Source organism: Phalangium opilio, unplaced genomic scaffold (genome assembly GCF_054372755.1).
Source record: "Phalangium opilio isolate 3A_F unplaced genomic scaffold, DU_Popi_V2 ptg000098l_1, whole genome shotgun sequence".
Taxonomy (NCBI): Eukaryota; Metazoa; Arthropoda; class Arachnida; order Opiliones; family Phalangiidae; genus Phalangium; species Phalangium opilio.
In genome coordinates this window covers 1432388-1455893 of record NW_028324201.1, presented here as the reverse complement: position 1 = coordinate 1455893, position 23506 = coordinate 1432388, and the positions used below count along the sequence as shown (strand labels likewise).

Genomic DNA, 23506 nt, shown 5'->3' with positions numbered 1-23506 from the left:
AAGTGATGTAAACTTTTGGTTATATTTTCGTATGACCAAGGCCCACTTTGCTAAATTGCTTTCTATGGTTAAGATGTCAATTATGAAAAAAAATACTCGATTTAGGGAGGCTGTTAGCCCCGAAGAGAGGCTCTCCGTTACTCTGAGCAGAAGGGGATAATAGAAGAAGGATGACACTCTGTATCCTCTCAATGCTTTAGTTATGTAACGATCGAGGGGTCTATGACTAAAGGTTTGTAGTATATTGGCGCGAGCAGCACAGCGTCCGGGAGCGCGGATCGAGTGGGCTATGATATTGGCTATTGTTCTTGACTAGCGTCTATACTCTAGAATGAGTCTCTTGAAGTCGACGATAGTCAGTACTAGTTCTCAGTAGTCGTATTAGGCAGTATGGCAGTAGTGTATGGTACTAGTCACATTACAGGATTTTGATCCTATGGGAGCTCTCGTACTCTAGCTTACTGACTGATCATCTGATGTAGCCACCGAAATTATGTAAAACCAGAAGTTTATAATACTTCTCTTCGAGAGAAGTGTACCACAAAGCGGGGTAAGTGTAATGTCATTCTTCCCAACATCGGAACATTTAGAGCAAGGTTACTAAACCGAATCACATACACGATAAATAGTTCCCTCATCATTACTCTATTAGCGTTTAAATATTTGGCAAGACACGCTCGTGCATTTCTGTCCCACGTCATGACGAGGTTTGTGGGATGATTGCTGGGGATTTAGTGCCAAATAATTATAGAATTCACCTTACGGTGCGATGCCCATTTGTAGTTTGATGAGCGGGAAAGCAAACTAAAAGGGGGAGCCTGGAAAGAATGACGTTACAAAACTAAAGCATAAAGAGGGTACAGAGTGGCATCCTTCTTCTATTATCCCCTTCTGCTCTGAGGTAATGTTTTTGCACGTTTTAATTTATGCTTTGATTTTTAATGAATAGAAAATTTGTAGATATTTAGCGTCTGGTGAAAGCATTCGATCCTTATTTTTTCAATATCGCCTTGGACACAGCACAATTAGAAAAATTATTAAGTAAACTTGCGAAAGTATCTGGGTAAATCTTCACGAAATCTATATACCAGTAAGTAATTTATGGTTGAAAATTTAGGGCCCCCTGTCTTATAACTTGGTATTTTCTTTAGGCTCCTGACAAAAGTCATTGGCAAAGTATAGCTGATAAATTTTTCGCTTTATGGAATTTTCCCTTGTGTTTAGGCGCGATAGACGGAAAACATATCCAAATTGAGTGTCCAGAGAATTCTGGCTCTGACTATTTTAATTACAAGGGATATTTTAGCACGGTGCTGCTCGCTGTTGTTGATGCTGAATATAAATTTGTTATAATTGATGTTGGAGGCTACGGTCGAGAAAGCGATGGAGGTCTCTTCACTCGTAGCTTATTTGGCAATATGTTGGAAAAGGGAGAGCTGGACCTGCCAAAAGGTCATAAATAATTGGATTTAGGCCTGACCAACCATACACATTTGTGGCTGATGCAGCCTTCCCATTGAGGACAAATATAATGCGGCCGTATCCAGGGGATTTCTTGCCAGAATCTCAATATGCTTTTAATTGTAGACTTACAATGGCCCGAAAATTAGTGGAAAATAGGTTTGGTAAGTTCAAAATTCGACAAGTAAAGTTTGATGATAAAATAATCTGAAACTATAGGTATTCTGGCTGTTAAATGGAGAATTTTTCATCGGCCAATTGATCTTAATGTTGAGACGATAGATTCGGTTGTTAAAGCCGCATGCGTATTGCAAAACTTTGTTATAGTTGAATCCAAAATGGAAGATAATTTAGATTACATCAATGAAGGCTTGAATGAAGCTAACAAAGAAAAAGAATTTCCGTCAGTTGTTGGTTTTGATGAGCCAATACCGTGTAAAGTCGCGCAGAGGGTCAGAGAGGAATTCCGAAAATATTTCAGCTCTGATGCTGGGAAAATTTGGTTCAACGATTTGGATTAAATAAGAACACTTGGACTGAATTAAAACATTTTTATTAAAATTATATGAAGTTTTATTAAAATTATATATGAAGTTTTTTACATGTAATATACATTAATAAAATTTAAAAAAAATATACACAACCGAGAAAAGCATTTAATATATGTTTAAGCATATCGAAAAAAATTGGAATGAACGACAAATTCTTGCAATTAGAAATTTATATTTGAAGTAGTTCCTTCCTATTCTTCTTGGAATTCCACTTCATAGAGGGTTTTAAAAATGTCCATCTCAGCATTAACTCTTTTCATAGGAGGTAACCGACGTAGAATAGTTGCAATTTTTTCCCAGTCAAAGAAGCCTCATCGTCAATCTCCAATGCCACAGATGGCTCATGTAGTTTCTGAAGTGCTTCAAGAAAAGCTTCATCTACAGTATTTCTCCTTTTCTTGGCGTTTGTCATCTTCTGTGTCTTATCCTGAGGTTCTTTATTCACTTCATTCACCCCCCTTTTGCAAACTATAGTAGAGGCGCCAGAAGTATCCTCAGTGCAGTTGTCAGTGTCACGAATACTATCTTTAGTGGATTCTAAAATGTCTTGGATTTAATTAAAAAGTCTAAAAATATAGGAATTACTTCAACTTATACCAATAAATTCAAGGGTGTTATCATCGCTTATTTGAAGTGTGTAATTTGTATCCGGGGTTTTTTCACATTGGGCTTGCTTTTGGGGCAAGTTGGTAATCGTGCTGTAAAATAAAATTGTTGTCTTAGATTTTCAAATTTATTTAATTCAACAATGTTTTACTAACGCTCTGTGCTTTATGAATGGTTTCAGAAACATCATTTTAATCAAAAATTAATCATAAATAATCTCATTATCAACACCACTTCCACTAGGTTTTTCCTTGAAAAGGCGAACAGCCTTTTCTCTCAGTTTTGACCATCGTTTATCACAATAACCAGCTAAGGAAAAATATTAGTTTCACTAAATTATTTGTGTACAGTTTTCTACTTTCAGTATAATAAACAATCTTGTTTCAGCAAAATAAACAAAAAAACTCAAAGATAACTTCAAAACTTTGAGACTTTTGATCTATTCCAAAGCCCTATCAGAAAAATTAAAACTTTCTTACGATCAGTTTCTTCATTAATATTTTTGGGCACCAAAATCCAATGCCTTTGCTTTAAACATTTATTTTTGTGTTTTGGATGATTAGAATCATAAAAAATCGGAAATTTTTTGACTTCTTCTATAGAAAAGTTCTGTTTCATCCATCACAACTGCTAAGCCTTGTCCATTACTTTCACAACTGGTAGTTTGTATCACATTGTTTGCCATATTTTAATAGAATGAACTCGAAAAATGAGCGAATTTTAAACTACTAATGCTTAAAGCCCTAAATGTTTTTAAATTATTTATAAATTGCCTCTTCTAAATACTTAAGTTGACAGCTCTTACTAAAAATGCACAAATATCTATTTGAAACTTGACAATTTTTAAATTACGAACACAACGCCATCTGATAACGTTTCTTAAACGATGCGTTTAGACTTGGGTAATGGGCGCCCTCTTTCGGATGATTTACGAACTTAAAACGGTAACGGTACGGTTTCGTAAGGCGTAGTGGACTACTCGCTTTAATTACGTTCCGACACTCGGTCCGCGACAATTTGGTCTCGGGACAATTGGGTCTCGGTACAAATGGGTCTCGGGACAATTGGGTCTCGGGACAATTGGGTCTCGGGAAAATTGGTTTCGGGACAATTGGGTCTCGGGACAATTGGGTCTCGGGAAAATTGGTTTCGGGACAATTGGGTCTCGGGACAAATGGGTCTCGGGACCGAACCCAACCCAATCTTGTTTGGAGGTAAGAAGATTATTTATATGAGTATTAAAAGCCCGCCTCTTACCACGAACAATTTAATAGCAATAATAGAAATATTTTGGAGAAGGTGGCAGCTAATTAGTAGGAGAATGTTTTGGAAAAGGTGGCAGCTAATAAGTACGAGAATATTTTGGAGAAGGTGGCAGCTAATTAGTAGGAGAATGTTTTGGAAAAGGTGGCAGCTAATAAGTACGAGAATATTTTGGAAAAGGTGGCAGCTAATTAATAGGAGAATATTTTGGAAAAGGTGGCAGCTAATTAATAGCAGAATATTTTGGAAAAGGTGGCAGCTAATGAATAGTAGAATATTTTGGAAAAGGTGGCAGCTAATTCATAGGAGAATATTTAGGAAAAAGTGGCAAATAATTAATAGGAGAATATTTTGGAAAAGGTTGCAACGAATTATTGGAACCATTGTTTTGGAAAAGGTGGCAACGAATTATTGGGACCATTGCTTTGGAAAAGGTGGCAACGAATTATTGGGACCATTGCTTTGGAAAAGGAGGCAACTAGTTAGGTAACAAATAATCACGATACCAAACCGTCCTGAGACCAAATAATCACGATACCAAATAGTCCCGAGACCAAATAATCACGATACCAAACAGTACCGAGACCAAATCGGTGAGACCAATTAGTCCCGCGACCAAATCGGTGAGACCAACTTGTCCTGTTCCGCCTGACATTAGTTAACGGGCATGGTTCTCCGTAGCTGCTGGTCTTCCAAAAAGGTGGCCGCGCAGACTTGCGTACGTTTCTTTGCCCGCTCCGCCGTTACTTCGCGTACATTCTCGTGTCCTACCAAGTCTTTTTAAAATAAGTTATGTTGCGGATCCGAAGTCTTTTGCGTCTTCGGCTCTTCGCTGGTTTCCAACTCGGACCAATCTGATGGTGCCCTTCATTTTTTTACTACTCGCCTTGCGTTTTATAAAGTTCTACGACAATATTGGGAAAATTTCAATGGATCTTGAAGCTTCCACTAGCCAATCAAAAGATTTGGAATGCTGTTTCAGTTGGCAATATAATTGCCAATTCATTCGATTGTCTTAAAACTAACTACACAAACGGAAAAATCCGATTAATTCGTCCTGACGAATTGTCGCAAAGAATCGAGAGGACACCTGTTCCGGAGAATAGGCCAGTCAGTGGAAAACATGGACTGCACCATATGTTAACATCATGAGAAACTATTTTTGAGCAAGTTTTTATTTTTCCAAAAACGCTGCTGTGATCCATTGAACCTTTACAAAAATAAGACGGTTAAAAAAGGAATACGGGGAATTACAATTGATCCCGCTGCTGTTTTGTCCAAATTATCAAGAAAAGACATCACACCTGGCTTGAAAATCTGTCCTACGTGTGCCGCCAGTACAATCTGAACCGAATTCACATAGCAGTTATTACAAGCCAAAGGAGGAGTTATCCCAGAATTTTACATTTATACCCGATGAGGATTTAGAATCCGCTGAACAACTTCATGCTCAGAAAGTTTTAAATCAGAGCTTTTCATTGCTGGGATGTTCTCCGTTAGAAGCAAGCCGGATGATAAAAGATAGGCGTTTGACTTGGCAAACGTAAACTTCAAAGTGGTCAAGATGCTGTTGCAAATAAACTGGCCACTGCCATTGGACCCTTTGAAAAAAATGTATCAGAATGCCAGAAATGTTCTGATCTGGACGAATTGGTTAGCCTAATGAAAGAAAAAGTTAAGGTTTCAGACAAAAAAGTGAAATTACCATTAGTAACCCTAGAACCTTCCAGCTGGTCAATTTCCAAAATTGCCTAGTATTTCGAAGTTACGCACTACCTTGTAAGAAAAGCAAAAGATATAAAAAAAAATCGCTGAATTTTGGCTTTACCAGAAACGAAAAGGGGTAAACCTTTAGCGGCAGATATAGTGTCATCTGTAGTATCATTTTATCAGAGTGATGAAGTAAGTCATATTTGTCCAGGGAAAAATGATTACGTGTCGGTTGTCAGAGATGGTCGTAGAGAACACGAACAAAAACGCCTACTGTTAGCTAATATTAACCAATTACATAAATCTCAATCTGGAAATGACATTGGCATTTCGAATTTTTTACTTTGCGACCAAAACACTGCGTTACTGTTTCTAGTGAAAGAGCTCATTCTGTGTGTGTCTGCACAATACACCAAAATGTAAAGCTAATGCTGATAGCTGTTGGAATTTCCTATTACATTGATGCCTTTCCACTATTCGTGTGTTCCACTTCAGCAAAGGGATGTCCATGTTGCCCTGAGAAGGAAGCCTTCACTGACTCCATCTTTGAAAAGGTTAACAACGAGTTAGAAGCCAATAATGTAGTATCCTATAAGCAATGGTTATCGACTGACCGCACAACACTGGTGACTCAGGAAAGCACATTGGACGATTTCCTGAAAGAACTCGGAGAGAAATTTGAAAAACTCGTAAAACATCATTATACAGCCAAACATCAATCGAGATATTTAAACAAGGATTATCTCCGCTAGAAGAAGTTGTTGTCTTAATGGATTTCTCTGAGAACTACTCTTTCGTGGTACAAGATGCTGCTCAAGGCTACCACTGGGATAATTCACAAGCAACAATACATCCGTTTGTTGTCTACTATAAGTATTCTCCAGAAAATATGATGCATCTATCCTTTGATGTTATTAGCGAATGCCTAAAGCATGTCTCGGTAATGGTTCACTGTTTTATCGAACAATTAATTAGCTATTTGACGCATCTTTTTCTAAACCTTCATTAGATTCACTACTTTAGAGATGGTTGCGCTACGCAGTTAAAGAATTGTAATTTTATTAATCTTTGCTACCACGAAGAAGACTTCAGCATCAAAGCCGAATGGAATTGTTTCGCAACCAGTCGTGGAAAGAGTGCTTGCGATGGCTCAGGAGGTACGCTGAAATGGTTAGCAGCTCGAACGAGTCTGCAGAAAACCGTAAAGGATCAGATTCTCACTCCTATGAATTTGTACAACTGGGCAATTGCAAATGTAAAAGGAATGACGTTTCACTACATTGAGAAATCTCGCATACATTTACACGCGGAAAAACTTAGAACCAGAATGGAAAAAGCCAAAACTGTTCAAGGGACACGGAGCCATAACGACGCGTTTATTCCTATCAGTAAAATCGAATTAAAAATTTCTCGACTTTCTCGTGGCGAAAACGCGTTGATTGTTAAGGTTTGCGCGGAAGAAACGTCAAATGAATTAGGAATATGTTCCGATTTAATGCCTGGACAGTATGTTGCCACAATTCTAGAAAGCAAGCTATATTTTTGAAGAAAATTAGATTTCATAATATTTTAATGCTTATTAATTTTCAACTTCCAATAAAAAATGCCAAAACTAAATATTTGTCGAAAATGGAAATAATGACCCTTTTGTATTATTATTTATTAATTTAATCCTTAATGACTATTTAATTCAACTGATTTTACTGTTAATTGATATTTTTTCTCTAAACTAATTCATAGTATCAAAGCTAAGGCGCAGTGAAATTCTATATAAAATTTTTTGGTCACAAAGAAAACGTGAATACGGCGATCAAGTTGCGGTCATGAAATTTGGTCTTAAATTTATTTACATAAATGTGTATTTAAATTGCGGCACACTCTGCGGCTAATGTTTCTCTTGGAGAGAGCCTTTCGTGTCTTTACCTTTACATAAAATATTATTAATTACTTTCCTTTGCATTTAGCATTGTAGAGAGCTGCCTTTAGACAATATACTTAATCGGATGTTTTTCTTAACAACGGTGTAACGCGTTATTTTCTTAGTCAGTTGCTTACTTTAATTCTAGATAAATGGTTTTTAAATCATTTGAAAGCGAGCCATTATTGACGTTTCAAGCCTAGCGTATGCCTCTTTCGTGATTTGCTGTAAATTGGGATATATATTGGTATTGTTATAAGCCCCATAAATACAGATCGGTGTCTATGTGGGATAGGCAAAATTCGGAAGATGGTGGTGGTTGAAGTTGCTCATATTTGTTTCTAAATGGAAAGAATGGCAGACTTGGCAGAACGATGTGCAGATGGAAGTGTAGGATCCAATGTATTTACTAAATTTGACCATAACAAATTAGCAAAAGAAAGAAAGAAACAAACAAACAACATAAAAATGATACGAACTTTAATATTTTACATTTGAACTGTGTGCGATTATGACTTTTGCTTACGTTTCTTAATATCTGTTCCTGTAGGTTTCAATATTTCTTCGTCATTGGCGATCCGCTTCAGCGTTGGAGCCTTTCTTCTGATTATTGTGGTTTTCTTCACGTTGTTCACCGGAATCTTGAAATCCAGTTACTCATCTCAGAAGAAAGAAAACATTAACAGTGCAACGGATTTATTGAATGTACCCGACGTCGACGTTTACTCCTTTGTAATAGATGAGGTTTGCCAATTGTAAAAGATTTTTAACTCTTTAAATTTATGAGTACCCACTCTGTTGTGATTCCAATGATTACAGACTGACGAGGAACTGAGAATTCTCTGCAGTTTAAAAAGGAATCATAATAAACATTATAAAACAGTACGTTTTGGTTAACGATTTAATGGCACTTGGAGCTGAAATTGAAAGTGAGACATTTGATCGATCTGTTTATCACGTTGGTTCGTCGAGCTACTTGTGAAAACCGAGAATGCTCATGAGAAAAGAAAGCATGAATCCGGAAGTTGTCAAATTAATCAACCGAAGGCTCGTTTATGTCTCAATCATAACCCTTGTTATCATGTTCCTCATTTGCACTTCAATACTTTACATCACTTTCACACATAAAAATTGCTATAATGATGATGTACTTTATTTTGCGTGCTTTGAGACACGTTGGTGTTGAAACATTACAATACTATTTTTTAAAATAATAATCAAACGGCTTTAATGACTTAGAGAAATGGAAAATGTTCAGAAGTGATCTCTAATTGCATCTTTATGTGTGAAAGTGAAACTGAAGCCTTGCACCCACTATCGATTGAGATGCTCTGAACACTTGAATCAAAGATGTCCTGTTGTAATGCATATTTTATCTTTTATTACCGCAGTTCTTAGTTGGTAAGTTTCTTTTGTTACTGTTCAGGTGGAATATAGTTTATAAGGGCATAATTTATTGATTAGTGAAATCGAGTAATGACTAATTCACGGCTGTGCAATAGTGGTCAGTAACAGTGCGGATAGCTTACGTCATACATATATTTTTCAAATTTCTGTGAACAGTAAATTTGGTTCAGGAATCGGAAACAACTGCGAACATAGTAACGGCCAGACACATACGTCAACTGTAATACCTCTCCGTGAGGTAAAAACCGACTATTTTTTACAAAATTTGAAGAACTACACAATTAAGAGTAGAAAACTTTATTTTAGTGCGCGGAAAATGATTAAATTTAGTAGTGATTTGTTTATGCACACACAAAAATTTAAATACAAGCACAAGTTAAATAATCAGGGAATATGTATTGAGTAGTTTAAGCGGTATCGTCCCTTTCAACCGAATTCCCAATGGACCGAAATCCCATTCGACCGAATATCCCGCAATGGTTTAGATTTCCAGCCCAATGGCTATATTCCCGGATGACCGAAATCCCAATGGTCCGAATATGTCCCTAAAAAAACATGAATATAACTTGAAACACTGTAGCCGTCAGCGATTCGGTGGTGTAGTGGATACGATGTCAATGGACTGCGAAGCGATAGGTTGTTGGATCGAATCTCCGAAAGGTATGTTAATAATATTAAAAGTAAATGTTTCGTGATACTAATTAAAACGCTCACTTTCATTCCTTTCAAGGCAAGAGATATATAGAATTAATAAACAAATTGTGCTTAAAATGAAGTACAGTCTTAATGGTAGTTCCATCAATGTCATCAAGTTTTAAATTAAAATTTTAATATTTTGGATTCGGGTGGGTTAGGTTAGGTTAGGTTGGGTTAGATTTGGTTCCAATAATTCGTTGACACCTTTTCCAAAATATGCTCCTTTTAAATAGCTACCACCTTTTCCAAAATATTCTCCCTTTAAATAGCTACCACCTTTTCCAAAACATTCTCCTATTAATTAGCTGCCACCTTTTCCAAAAGATTTTCCTATTAGTTAGCTTCCACCTTTTACAAAATATTCTCCTATTAATTAGCTGCCACATTTTCCAAAATATTCTCCTTTTAAATAGCTACCACCTTTTCCAAAACATTCTCCTATTAATTAGCTTCCACCTTTTCCAAAATATTCTCCTATTAATTAGCTAGAACCTTTTCCAAAACATTATCCTACTAATTAGCTGCCACATTTTCCAAAATATTCTCCTTTTAATTAGCTACCACCTTTTCTAAAATATTCTCCTATTAATTAGCTGCCACCTTTTTCAAAAGATTTTCCTATTAATTAAAAATATATTTAATGCACAACCATACAGTATGTCTTCTTCCAGTTCAATAGAATTTCGGTCCAATGGGACTATAATAAAATCGCACTTTTTGGCTACGTTCGGTCGAATGGGACACTACAAAAAAGCCGTTCTGTGGAATGGGACCAAAGCGTTTAAGCTGTACCCTTACTACGAAATATAAAATGTTATCGCATGTATTTTGCACCTCAATAATACGTTCAATAAATTTTCAGTGTGTCACACTGTAGTTTTGGTTGTTGATTTCCTACATTATGAAATTCACCCTTCTCTACCCTAATTGAGTCAAACGACAAACTTCATTTACTATTTATGTTAAATCGGCTTATCTACTTTATATGGCGTTAAAATTTCAAAGAGATGTTTCGAATAGATTATTTTATAATACTAAAGTTGCTAAGATTTTTTTCATTTCCATAAAAATAATCACCAGTTTGGTCGAAAAACGGGAAATTTTCCCGTAGAAATAACATGGCAATGTTTGCCGTGATAGTCAATTTTTCTCGTCGATTTTCCAAAAACATTAACTATGTTACGTCTGGAAACTATTTTAAATGGAAGTTCCAGCTTTAGATTCGATTGGCGCCTTTTGGAGTTTCTTCAAAACATTTAATTTAAGGCATTACTTTTTGTACACGTAAGTACTTACTTTGACTTACGTCGTTCGTTTTACAAGAATATAGTGTAAAAACGTAAACGCTTTAGCTTATAAAATAATATAAAATTAATGAACCTATTAAGGAGTAAATTAAAAAACAAAAAATCTAAAATGTGTAATAATAAAACTGAACTGAAATGTCATTTGTGGTTAAACAAGGGTATGGTCCCAATTAACCCAAAACCATTTCTCCCAATTCTCACTTAACCCAAAAATATTTTGGTTCCCATTTAAACCAAACGCGTTTCTCCCAATTCCCACTTAACCCAAAAACTTTCTAAATCTAGATTTTTTTAAGTATAAAATGGTTATATCTTTCTTTTTTAATTCTTAAGTGTAAAATCGTTGTACATTTGTAAATTTTTTAGATGGGCACAAAAAATTATTAGATTAATTAATTTTTTTAGTTTTCGTATATAATGGGGTTACAAATATGCGATTGTTGTATTGGTGTTTGATTTCGTCACTATCAAGATGGAGTGGGTTAAAACCTCGAAGGATCGACTTGTTCCGGTTATTGGTGGGCAAACGATGATGTTGAAGAACACCGCTAATGGTAGAAAATACTGACGTTGCCCTTTTGGCGAGTGCAAGGTTACGGCAGGTAGCGATGATCAGACTATTCTTTATGTGAAAAACCAGCATAACCATGGAGTTAATCATTTGGAAGTTGTGAAAAAACGGGTCCTACAGAAGTTGAAGAAAGAAGTCGCAGACAACCCATTAAAATCTGTTTTGGAGGTATAAACTGTTTTTGCCTGTATTAGCATTATTATTGATCTCCAGGATTCAACAGATTCACAGTGAAGTTCGGGCAGAGTCAATTAATGGAGCCGAGAATGAAGATATAGTTCGTCAAGCTTTCCCTAGTCATTATCAGTGCAAGTCATCTTTATATCGGAAACGTGCTGAAAATCATCCTAACAACCCATTAACTCGTGGAGCTATCGAACTCGTCGGTCAGTGGACAAGGACTATATCTGAGCATAATTTTCTGTTATTCAACGAAGGCGACGAAGATAAGATACTCATTTTCGGAACTGATCGGATGGTTGGGAGAATCTGTTCTGCTCAACGCATATGCATGGATGGAACATTCAAAGCTTCACCAGCACTATTTTATCAACTCTTTACATTGCACTGTATCGTTGAAAAAAAAATATTACCTCAGCTATTTGTATTGCTACCAGATAAATCTCGCAAAACTTATGATCGTATGTTTCGCGCCATTCAAACAATCGCCGCAATCCGTGGTTTATCTTTCAGCCCTGCAGAATTCATGGTGGACTTTGAACAAGCTGTTGTAGCTTCCATTCAAGGTATATTTCCTGTTGCACGAATAAGGGGATGTTTTTTCCACTTTGCGCAAGCAATCTGGCGAAGAGTTCAAGTTCGTGGTTTTGTCGACATTTTCAACAGCAATTCCGAGTTCGAGATGTCTATTCGAAGGATGATAGGACTGGCTATGGCTCCGCTACAGCAAATAGATGATCTTTGGTTGTACATGGAGGGGAAAGCACCAGCAATTCCACAGTACAGAGTTATGGCCGATTATTTCGTTAATATATGGCTGGGAGAAAACACTTCTCGATATCAAAGATCAATGTGGTGCCATGGTGACAACGCGGATGCAAGAACGAACAATGATTGTGAAGGCACACATAACAAGTGGAACAAAGCATTGAAGGTCCCTCATCCCAACATCTATGAACTCATACAGTTTATGAAAAGAGAAGAGGTCCATCAAGAAATAGAAATAGACTCCATGAGCCGTCTTCACCCTGTTAGACCACCTCTAAAAAAGTACCGCGATCTTGAGAACAAACGGAATATTCTGAGAGAACAATTGGACACCGGCGCTAAAACACCCGAAGAGTTTTTGGAGGCAATAAAATTTGGTTTTAATTTAGAATAGTAAAATGTATAAGATACTTATTTTAATTTTGGGAGAAATAAATATTTGGGTTAAAAATCATTGGGAGAAATAATTTTGGGTAAACTGGGATTGGGATAAGTAGCGTTTGGGAGAACTATTTTGGGGGAAATGGGACTAAATCTAAACAAGACGACCCAAGGGCTCGTAATAGTAGCCACATCGTACCTTACCCAAATGAGTGGATAACCCTTCTATAACTTACTCTAATGAGTGCAATGATGAAATGATTTACCGTGCATAAAATAAGAGTGAATAGTTCCTCGATAAAATTATTACCCATATAAATTTACTTAAGCTGTAATTGCAATATTTCTGCGAATCGAAGAAAAAATTTAAAGGTTAATAATGGTTATTTTAAGAATTAAATTTGCCACTTTAATTTTAATTAATGAAGTCTGGTGGAGTATACGACCCCAAAGATACGATGTAGCTAAAAACCGCAAACATACAAATTGAGAAGTATCCGAACCCACAGATAAAAATTCAAAAGTATCCGACCCCACAGACTAAGAGGTATCCCACCCCACATCACCCACACAATTTACAGATAAAACTAAACGACAAAAACTTGGGGTTTTATCAAATCTATATGGCTCAGTGGTAGAATGTCTTTCTACTGCGTGAGCAACCCGGGTTCGATTCCCAAGTGTAATCTGGAAAATTTTTAATTAAATAAAATCTCTAACCGAGTTCAGCTACCCGTCTCCGTGGGTTTTGAGGTAACATCAAGTTCCTTTTAAGCTAAAATCTAACGATAATGAAAGCGACAACCCCGGCCACTACTACAACTACTGCTACAGCTACAGCTACTACGGCTCGGGTCAAACTAAGAGCCTTATCGTATACTACGATGTAGTTAATAAAGGGAAACGATAAAAATTGAACATTAATTATTGTATAGTGATAAGACTTTAAGAATTGACAACAAAAAACAAATTTAATACCTACAGAGAAGGGGGCGTTCTCATACTCACGACGGAAAAACTGATTTATAAAATCAGTCAAGTTTTAGAAGCCATGAAAACAACTACTACCTTTTAGAATTTTAGAAATGGGGTAAATAGGCATCTGAAATTTGGAGAATAGGGTTTTGAAATGTATAACCATCTTGTTTCGAAAATCAAATTAAATTTACAATTAATTATTAATTTAAAACAGGGATAGATGCATTTTTTTAAGACGGAATGGGTAACAGGGTTATTCGGGTGCGCGTCCCCCTTACCCGTGACGGAGGGATACGAAAGAAGAGGCGGGTCTTATTTACGTTATGGAGTTGTATGTATATCCGGGTCAAATAAACGTCGTCTGCCCCTTCGTCTGCCAAGTTGGAATGGGCTCGGAAGTTACACAAGACATAGGGCTTGCAACTGACAAAAAAAAACGGGGAAGACCCAAGAAAATTAACAGTGAGTTAGAATTGAGTAATGAAATCGAAAAGTCTTTGTAGATATTACAACACGAACAGGTTTTAACCAAACACTAAGCTCACAAAACTCCTCGCCATTCACTTAGCCTTGGTTAACTTCATCAAATTCGTTTACAAAATCATGAGGATAGTAGACATGATTGGCTAAAGAAAGAATTAGCGAACACTTTTCACCCTTACAGATGTACTCCAAATCCAAAAACCGGCACCAAATTCAGCAACTACCTCTTAATTGATATTAAAAACAATTTCCGGACCCTCGCTTTTAGACGGCTCCATTTTGAACCCCTGTGAGACGCTTATCTGTACAACGCAAGAGGGGTCGTAGTCATAGCGAACGAGGTAAACAGGAATTACGTGTATTTGGCCCACCTTGTCAGCAACGTCACCAATACGTAGTTTTAGTGAGCCAATAAGATAATTTAAATTTTTGGTTACGTGTTGAAGGAAGGGGCTATATACTTGGCTATGAGTCGGACTGAAGTAAAGGCCAAACGTTATGTATTCCGTCTTAAAAAATAAATCTATCCCTGTTTATAACGAAATACCTTAAATTAACATTAAAACTTAAACTTATCCCTTTAAAATAAACCGAAAAGAAATTATTTCGTACAATAGAAAAGGAACTAGCCCATCAATGTTGACACAGAACTTTCTAGAACTATCCTATACCTCTATATCTACAGTGAAAAATGAAATACCTAGCAACTAAAGAATTTTCCAAGAACCCAGAGAAATTTCTCGCTTATTTATACCCCAAGCAACAAGAATTTGAGTCACTATCCTGGTACCAGGCCCAAGAAACTTCTAGAACATTTTTTTTAACCCTTAAACTGACCAATCCCAATTTGGTCCCAGATTTAAAAGTTTTGCCTATTCGTTGATAACATGAATCCGCCCGGCTACGTCATAAATATCGTCCACTATTCGCCAAACCAAGGTCAATCAACAAAAGTCATTGTCCCAGAAATCCTTGCGAGAAACTAGAAGTTTTATATACGAAGTCCCTCCTATCCCACTCTCAGTCGATTCCTGAACTGCTTAACGAAACTCTTGTCGGCTCATCCTTAAGAAATCCATAGACAATCGGAGATTTTATTTTATTCATTTTGATACCTTTATTTTTAATCAATTGGAAAAGAAACTCGGAGACATTTTTTTAAACCCTTAATTCTAAGAAGAGAAGGGGCTTGAGTGCGCGAAATATTAAAAGAAAAAATAATAATTAACCCTTAAATCGAGAAGAAGGAGAAAGAACCTTAAGAAGAATATGGAAGAGGAGCAACTTGTCGTAAGAAATTAAGAACTTGTCACTATTTTGATAAACTGACTTGAAACTATGGTTAAAGAACTTAGATTATGGTTGACGGATTGATTCAATTTAAAAAAAATCTTAACTTTTCTATTTTTGAACATTGTTATTTTAGTGCATAACTATTAAATTTTAACCTAAATACCCCTTAATTTAAATTTATAATTTAAAGGCTGTAGGAGGTACTCCGATAGAGGAAACATTCCATAGAGGTTATAAATTACAAACCTCCCTTAGATGTAAGTTTTTATAAAGTTTGTGAGAACTTATGAACAATATTGAATATAATGTTGAATATTAAAAATTGGATTATAATCTAATTTGACTCTCATTTGACGCATACCATCTTTTGATTCAGAAATTTTATGAACCCCTCGTTCCCGATTAAAGGCCTTAACTCTCTACAACTGACTGCATTCTAACATCTAGTCTAGCGTTTGCGAGGTTGAATCATGAGTGAAAAGAGGTAGGTGTTTGTCTTTCATCCTAACCCCTCTAGTAAGACTTCGAACACTCCACCCCACCCCACACAAAGAAATGAAAAATAAAGTTAAAGGCTTATAAATGGTCTTATGTTTTGTGAAGAATCGATTAAAAATCACTTGGTTTTCCACTTCACCCACCCTTTAAGAGTTCATTTTCGCTCATGGCACTGACATTTTAATTCTCACGCACTTATTAGTTTTTAAGTGTTTCGAGTAGTGAAGTTGTTGTAACTTTCAAACGCGGTCACGCAGCGGTTCCATCGTCTTGCGCTCCTTGTTCTCTCCTCTGACCTGTTCTTCGGTTGACCACTCTAGCTCTTCTAATTCTCTTGGCTTGTGACCCTCCTAAACTTTTTCATCTTTTTTCGACTTCTTCCCGCGCTAGGGTCACGTGGACCACATGAATATTTTTTAAGTTGCATGTGGGGTAAACCCAGAAAGGGAAAAGAGTAACGCCTAGTGGCGAAGGCTTATTTTAGTTGTTACCTAGCCAGGCCTCACAGAACGTAAAATTTTATCCGTCCGAATTTTGTGGTTTTTAAGAAGTATGCATTTTTTCGGTCACCCATTTTTTAAATTTCCCAATTGTCGGACACCCAATTTTTAAATTTCCCAATTGTCGGACACCCAATTTTTAAATTTCCCAATTGTCGGACACCCAATGCCTCTCACCCAATTGTCCTGCTCCAGTTTACCAGTGACTTACGTCCCCGTTTTGCTTGTTATAAATTGGTCTATAAAGTTGGTTTCAAATTCTAGGTGAGAAAATTCTATATTTTGTAAATTAAAAGCATCGGTGACGGCGTAGTCATGGTTACGAAAGTAGAACAGCAAGTTGGTAAAAACATTTGGAGGATCGAATTATGGAACGGTTGCTCTAAAATGAGCCAAAACAACGCTCCTGAAATTTGATCTGTTGAATTCAGGGTTCTTACCAGTTTTGAGCCGAAAATTATATTTAGTGTAAAGAAAGTTATTATTATTATTAAGAAAATTATTGAACGAGCAATTGCAAAAAGCCTCCAATCAAATATCTCAGTTTAATAATTTTTAGTAGAACCTTGATGACAAATTGCCTAATTTGAAGTTCTACCAATCTAAATTTTAATGAACCATGTGATTGCTCTTGGTTGCAATATAAAAGTAATAACGTGTATTCCTTCATTATAAATATTTTGTTCAAGTAAACAACTTTATACTTGAGAGGTAATGATTGTAAAATGTAAATGTGGTCAAAATTACTTTTTTGAAATGAAAATGTGTCCAAAAACAGGTAGGACGATTAAATGACTCCTTTCTTACACGTAAACAACAGCAGACGCTGAAGTGGATCAATAAAGGCCTTATGGAGCGTTAAGGTCCGTTTTCAATCAAGCTTTTCTAGTTGCTATTTTTAGGATCTTCGCTTCAACAGTAAATCGCGATTTGCCAGACAAAAACACGATTCAAATGGTGAAGCAAAAGCGAAACTCTTCACCCGTTTTCAAATTCACTTCTCTCGCCTCTCCACGCTCGTCAGGACCCGTGTTTATATCAGTTGTCTTCTGTTCAATCTTTAGGCTAGTTAAAAAATACTCATAAATATCCCTAAAATAGTTAAAAACACCATTAAAATGCTTCTAAATATCCTTAACACTCGATATTGTTTGTGAAAATTAGGCCTATTCTCACTTTAAAACACGCGGCGCAAAAAAATTGCTCGACCCACGTGACTACCAGGCCAAGCGCTTTTTCGGATAAAAACTAAAGCAAATATCTACCCGAAGTAGATACCAGCTTTTCGATTATTTCACGCGAATCTGATTCAGAAGCGCCCAAAAAAGTGCGTTTGAAAACGGGTTCCGATTTCGCTTTAGCGTTTTGCTTCAGTTTTTGAAGCAAAAGCTTCATGAAAAGCTTGCTTGAAAACGGGCCTTTAGGCCCACATTGGACACGGACTGACAGAGTAAGTTCAGCCTCCTCGCAAAAGTCCAGAAGGACTTTGAAGTCAGACTCAATCCTCCAGTACTTCCAAGTGGAAGTGGAAACTTGGAGTACGAGGTTCAACGTTGACTCGGCTAATCATGGAAGAAGACGTCTATAATATAACCGTAATGTGTATAAGCCTTTTCTTTATGCTCTTTAAGATTTTATGGGGTTCCCCACTAGCAAAATCGACGTTGGGCCAACGGAGTCGGCTCGAGATTCAACCGACACTGCCCTATACTGCCGCAAAATGGTCGGTAGACTTTCCTTTTGACAGTCGAAATGTCCTACCCGAAAATGGGTCGGTCCGGCGGTTTTCCAACCTTTTCAAATGCGCACGGAAAATTTTCGGGGTTTCCAAAATGAGGTCGGGATAGAAATTTTGCCAGCACTTTAACCGTCTCTAAAAAGTAAGCGTGGCCAGCTCTTACATTATCAAACAAGAAGTCGGCTTTGTTATCTGTTTATGGTTGGATTATTAATCTAATTGTGGTCGGCTTATCGACTGTTATTTGTCGGATTTATGGATTGTTTAGGGTCGGATTTATGGCTTGTTTAGGGTCGGCTTTACGACTTGATTATGGTAGACTTTATGGATTGTTTATGGTCGGCTTTATGGATTGTTTATGGGTCGGCTTTATGGATTGTTTATGGTCGGCTGTAGAATTTTTTAAAGGTCGGATTAGAGATCTTTTACTGTAGGAAATGCGAAGTGTCTCTAAAGATTCCCTCCCATTGGACCGAAATCCCATTCAACTGAAACCAAAGAAGGGAGGTCCCATTGGACCGAATTCCGCACCTTGGGCGGTTTACGAAAAGTGGAGATAGTCATGAATGACTGCACTTAACGTTAGTGTACACTGCAGTTATCTCCGATAAAAACGAAAGAGCAATGAGTTAACCGTGGAAACGGTTTTAAAGGCTTATGTAAATTTAAGGGAAAGCTAAAATAGGCCGTAAACCGTAACATTTTCTTTAATGTTACTTTAAAATGATACTTAAAACGAGAGATTTATATTTATATCAATGTGAATAAACATATTACACTATATTGTTGATTCTAAAATTTTATTTAATGTTTTGTTTGTAATACAAATCCAAGTATCTTTGATTTGTCTTAAAACATAAGAAAATAATATATAGCTCCCTATAAGTTTGAAACGTAGTACATTTTCATGGTACAGCAATTGCTCCCAAATTTGGCGCGCTTACGCTTTTACGCCCCGTGGGAGAAGTTTCGGTACTACGAGTAAAACGGGGGCGACACCATCGCCGCCACCTAAGGTGCCCGCGAAAGGCACGATGGGCCGTGGAAATATCACCGCGCAAGTAGAGATACAAGATACTCCTTACCTCGTACCAGTGTAGGCGCTAGCCTCGTTCGTCAAAATCTCGCGCTATCTATTAATTTATTATGATAATTTTGCAATGTATTTAATCAGTTATAATTATCATAATAATAATTTCAAGACTTTTAACTATTTAATTACGATATAAAATTTGAAAATTTTCTAAACAAATATTTCAACTTTTTAACGCCAAAAGCTCTTAATATGTGGCATTAGAAACGTTTAACAAATTGCAATGGAAGAAAAGGCTGTTTACATGGCTTAAATGGAGAGTTTCATACTTATAGGGAGCTATATATTATTTTCTTATGCTTACAATAACGAAATTTGAAATGTTTAGTTTTGATCGGTAGGTAGTCGGATATGTCGACCTCTCGACCCTTGTTGTAAATTTGATAAAAACCCATGTTAGTTGGTAAGGCGTTGAGCAGCCGACCTAATCCTTCCATACACCAACCGATTTAAAATGTAACTATCAGCCAACTCTATTTCTTTGTTCTCACGTCCGATTTCAAAGCGGAGCTAGTAACTGAAGTTGGATAAGAGTCGGACTTCAGTTTTAAGTGCCGATTAGACCATAAACCGACGAATCTATCTCGAACCGACTCAATCGCGGAAGAAGCTTCAAAATCTGAAATCTTTAGTATGATCGGCATGTAGTCGGATATACCGACCTCTCGTCCCTTGTTGTTATTTTGATAAAAACCAATGTTAGATGGTAAGGAGTTGAGCAGCCGACCTAATCCTTTCTTACACCAACCGACATAAAATGTAACTATCAGCCAACTCTTTTTGTTTGTTCTCACGTCCGATTTCAAAGCGGAGCTAGTAACTGAAGTTGGATAAGAGTCGGACTTCAGTTGTAAGTGCCGATTAGACCATAAACCGACGAATCTATCTCGAACCGACTCAAACGCGGAAGAAGCTTCATTACAACGAAATCTGAAATGTTCAGTGTGATCGGTAGGCCGTCGGATATGTCGACCTCTAGACCCTTATTGTTATCTTTTATTTGATAGAAACGCATGTTAGTTGGTAACGAGTCGAGCAGCCGACCTAATCCTTCATTACATTAACCGACTTAAAATACAACTATCAGCCAACACTATTTTATTGTTCTCACGGCCGACTGCAAAGCGGAGTTGGCAACTGAAGTTGGATAAGAGTCGGAATTTAGTCGTAACTACCGACTAGACCATGAACCGACGAATCTACCTCGAAGCGACTCGAAGGCGGAACACTCGTGTTAATGGGGTTAAGGTGGAGTGTTCGATTCTTATTAGAGGGGTTAAAGTATAAGATAAACACCTACCTCTTTTCACTTATGATTCAACCTCGCTAACGCTAGACTAGATGTTAGAATGCAGTCAGTTGTGGAGAGTTAAGGCCTTTTAACGGGAACGAGGGGCTCATAAAATTTCTGAATCAAAAGTGACCGCGTTTTTGATGGTATGTGTCAATTGAGAGTCAAAATAGAAATAATGTTCAAAAATAAAAAGTTATGATTTTTAAAAAAAATGAATCAATCCGTCAACCATAATCTAAGTTCTTTAACCATAGTTTCAAGTCAGTTTATCAAAATAGTGTCAAGTTCTTAATTTCTTACGACAAGTTGCTCCTCTTCCATATTCTTCTTAATGGTTAGGGGTTCTTTTTTCTTCTTTCTCGATTTAAGGGTTTTAATTCAGGATCTTTTTTCTTTTCTCGCGATTTAAGGGTTAATTATTATTCTTTTTTTTTCTTTTAATATCTCGCGCACTCGCGCTCCTTCTTCAATTTAGTGGTTAAAAAAAAATGTTTCCGAGTTTCTCCAAAAAATCAAGGATTCAAATTGACGAAAAATAAAGGTATCAAATTGAATAAAAAATCTCTCCGATTCTCTTCCGAAAACTTGGGGATTCAAATTGATGAAAAATAAAGGTATCAAAATGAATAAAAAATATCTCCGATATAAAATAATACTCCGGATTTCTAAGGGTTTCTTAAGGGTGAGCCGACAGGGTTTCGTTAAGGGGTTCAGATATCGACTGAGGGTGGGACAGGAGGGACTTCGTATATATAACTTCTAGTTTCTCGCAATGATTTCTGGGACAATGACGTTAGTTGATTGACTTTGGTTTGGCGAATAGTGGACCATATTTATGACGTAGCCGGGCGGATTCATGTTATCAACGAATAGGCAAAACTTTTAAATCTGGGACCCAATACGGATTGGTCAGTTTAAGGGTTAAAAGAAATGTTCTAGAAGTTTCTCGGGCCAGGTACCAGGATAGTGACTCAAGGTCTTGTTGCTTGGGGTCTAAATCAGCGTGACATTTCTCTGGGTTCTTGGAAAGAGTTTTCGTTGCTAGGTATTTCGTTTTGCACTATGGATATAGGGGTATAGGATAGTTCTAGAACGTTCTGTGTCAACATTGAGGGGCTAGTTCCTTTTCTTTTGTACGAAAGAATTTCTTTTCAGTTTTTTAAAGGGATAGGTTTAAGTTTAAAGGGCTAGTAATATCTTTATAATGTTAATTTAAGGTATTTCATTATTAATTTAAAGATTAATCGAAAATTTAATTTGATTTCTGAGTTAAGATGGTTACAAAATGTAATGCTCTACAGAAGAAATGTTTCATTAAACTAAATATTAAGGACATAAAATGTAAACAAACTTTTAAAATGTTTTCAATTTAATTAAGTTAAAAGGTTTTGTGCGAGCTTAATATGAATTGTTTATCTCTATTATAAATGTAATGCTCTTCAGAATTAATGTATCATTAAACTAAACATTAAGGACATATAATGAAAGCTTGTTGCGGATTATGGTAAGGCTGGTTTTCACTGGCCGAAAACCAGGGAAAAAATCTATCTTTTTTCAGAGGTATTTTAACGCAAATTATCTCGTTTTCAGGTTGGCAAGCGCGGAATTGGTTTTCTATTTTTTAAGAAAATTTTACTGAAATTTATGCGGTGGATAATAGGAAGAGACGAATTCTTAACGACATAGACGTGGTTTTTGGTCAGCACCCGAGAAGTGCTTTTTGTGCCATTGTTACCTCTCCGAGTGAAGGTGACGTCACAGAGAGATATTACACTGAACGTGTCTGTGTGTGTCTGTCACCGCGTTCGCAGAAAGCAATATAAGCTTCTACTCCATTATCATCGTTAGGGCTATAATTTACGTGGCGATCGGCTAGAGTTACGAGAAACGTCTAGCCTCCCAATGGCAGGGCTTCCACCAAAGGTTCACGCAATTGCGGGTTTTTATGTCATTTATAGTGTATGAATCGCCTTATATAACCGAAACTTCCAAAAACTAGTACGCTTGAATTGAAACGTCAACAATATCTATGTTTAAAATAATTTTAGGAATAAAATTTCTTAAAACGATTTAACTACAATTAAGCTAAGGTATCGACGATTAAAATAATTGGTATCATTTATATTTATTTATTTAACGAAAACCCCTTAATTGCAAAGGTTTGTTTTGGTTTCCCAACTTGTACTGAAGTGAAGGCGTTTGGATTGTCGAGTTTAATTTTTAACTATAGTTAAGTTCCGCTTCGTCGTTATTCATATGATAAAACTGTGACTTTTTGCAAAATTAATGACTTGCTAATAGTACAATTTACAACATTTAAGCTAAGCCATGGTCTCCACAATGCAGCTCGCGCTAATATTTTCAACGAAAAAAAAAATGGTGAAAATTTCTTTTGGTTCATTTAAACTTTGGTCGGTGAAAACAAGGCTTAAAACCTATTTTCACCGACCATGGTAGATTCAGCTTTAATGCGGTTCGTCTTGATTATATAGATATGGATTATATACTTAAGTTATTTTCATGAAGTAATCAGAGCGCAACGTCGATTTAACAAGCAAATAATATCACAATAACAGTAAATAAGACCCTTTCAATAGAACATTTCCAATACCTTAGTACTGTTACTTTCCAACTGTCTATCTTACATACTTGTTAGTCTTGCGTGAATGCAAAATGAAGAAGTGCAACTTCAAAGCCATATTACTCGTTGGTGTATTTAACTGTTGGCTCTGCTTTGCAATTGGTCACTTCTAAGAAATATGTGACAATGATCATCACGTTTTGTTTGGAAACACGGCTACAATACATAA

General features: G+C 36.5%; 1 long non-coding RNA gene across 1 annotated transcript in view; it reads left to right on the top strand.

Moving 5' to 3' along the window:
- The first annotated feature begins 331 nt into the window (after positions 1-331).
- Positions 332-23506, top strand: part of LOC149632686 (uncharacterized) — a 356891-nt gene continuing 333716 nt past the window's right edge. The window contains exons 1-2 of the long non-coding RNA XR_016373588.1: positions 332-355; positions 506-550. This is a non-coding gene — a long non-coding RNA (uncharacterized LOC149632686). The remainder of the gene's footprint in view (positions 356-505; positions 551-23506) is intronic.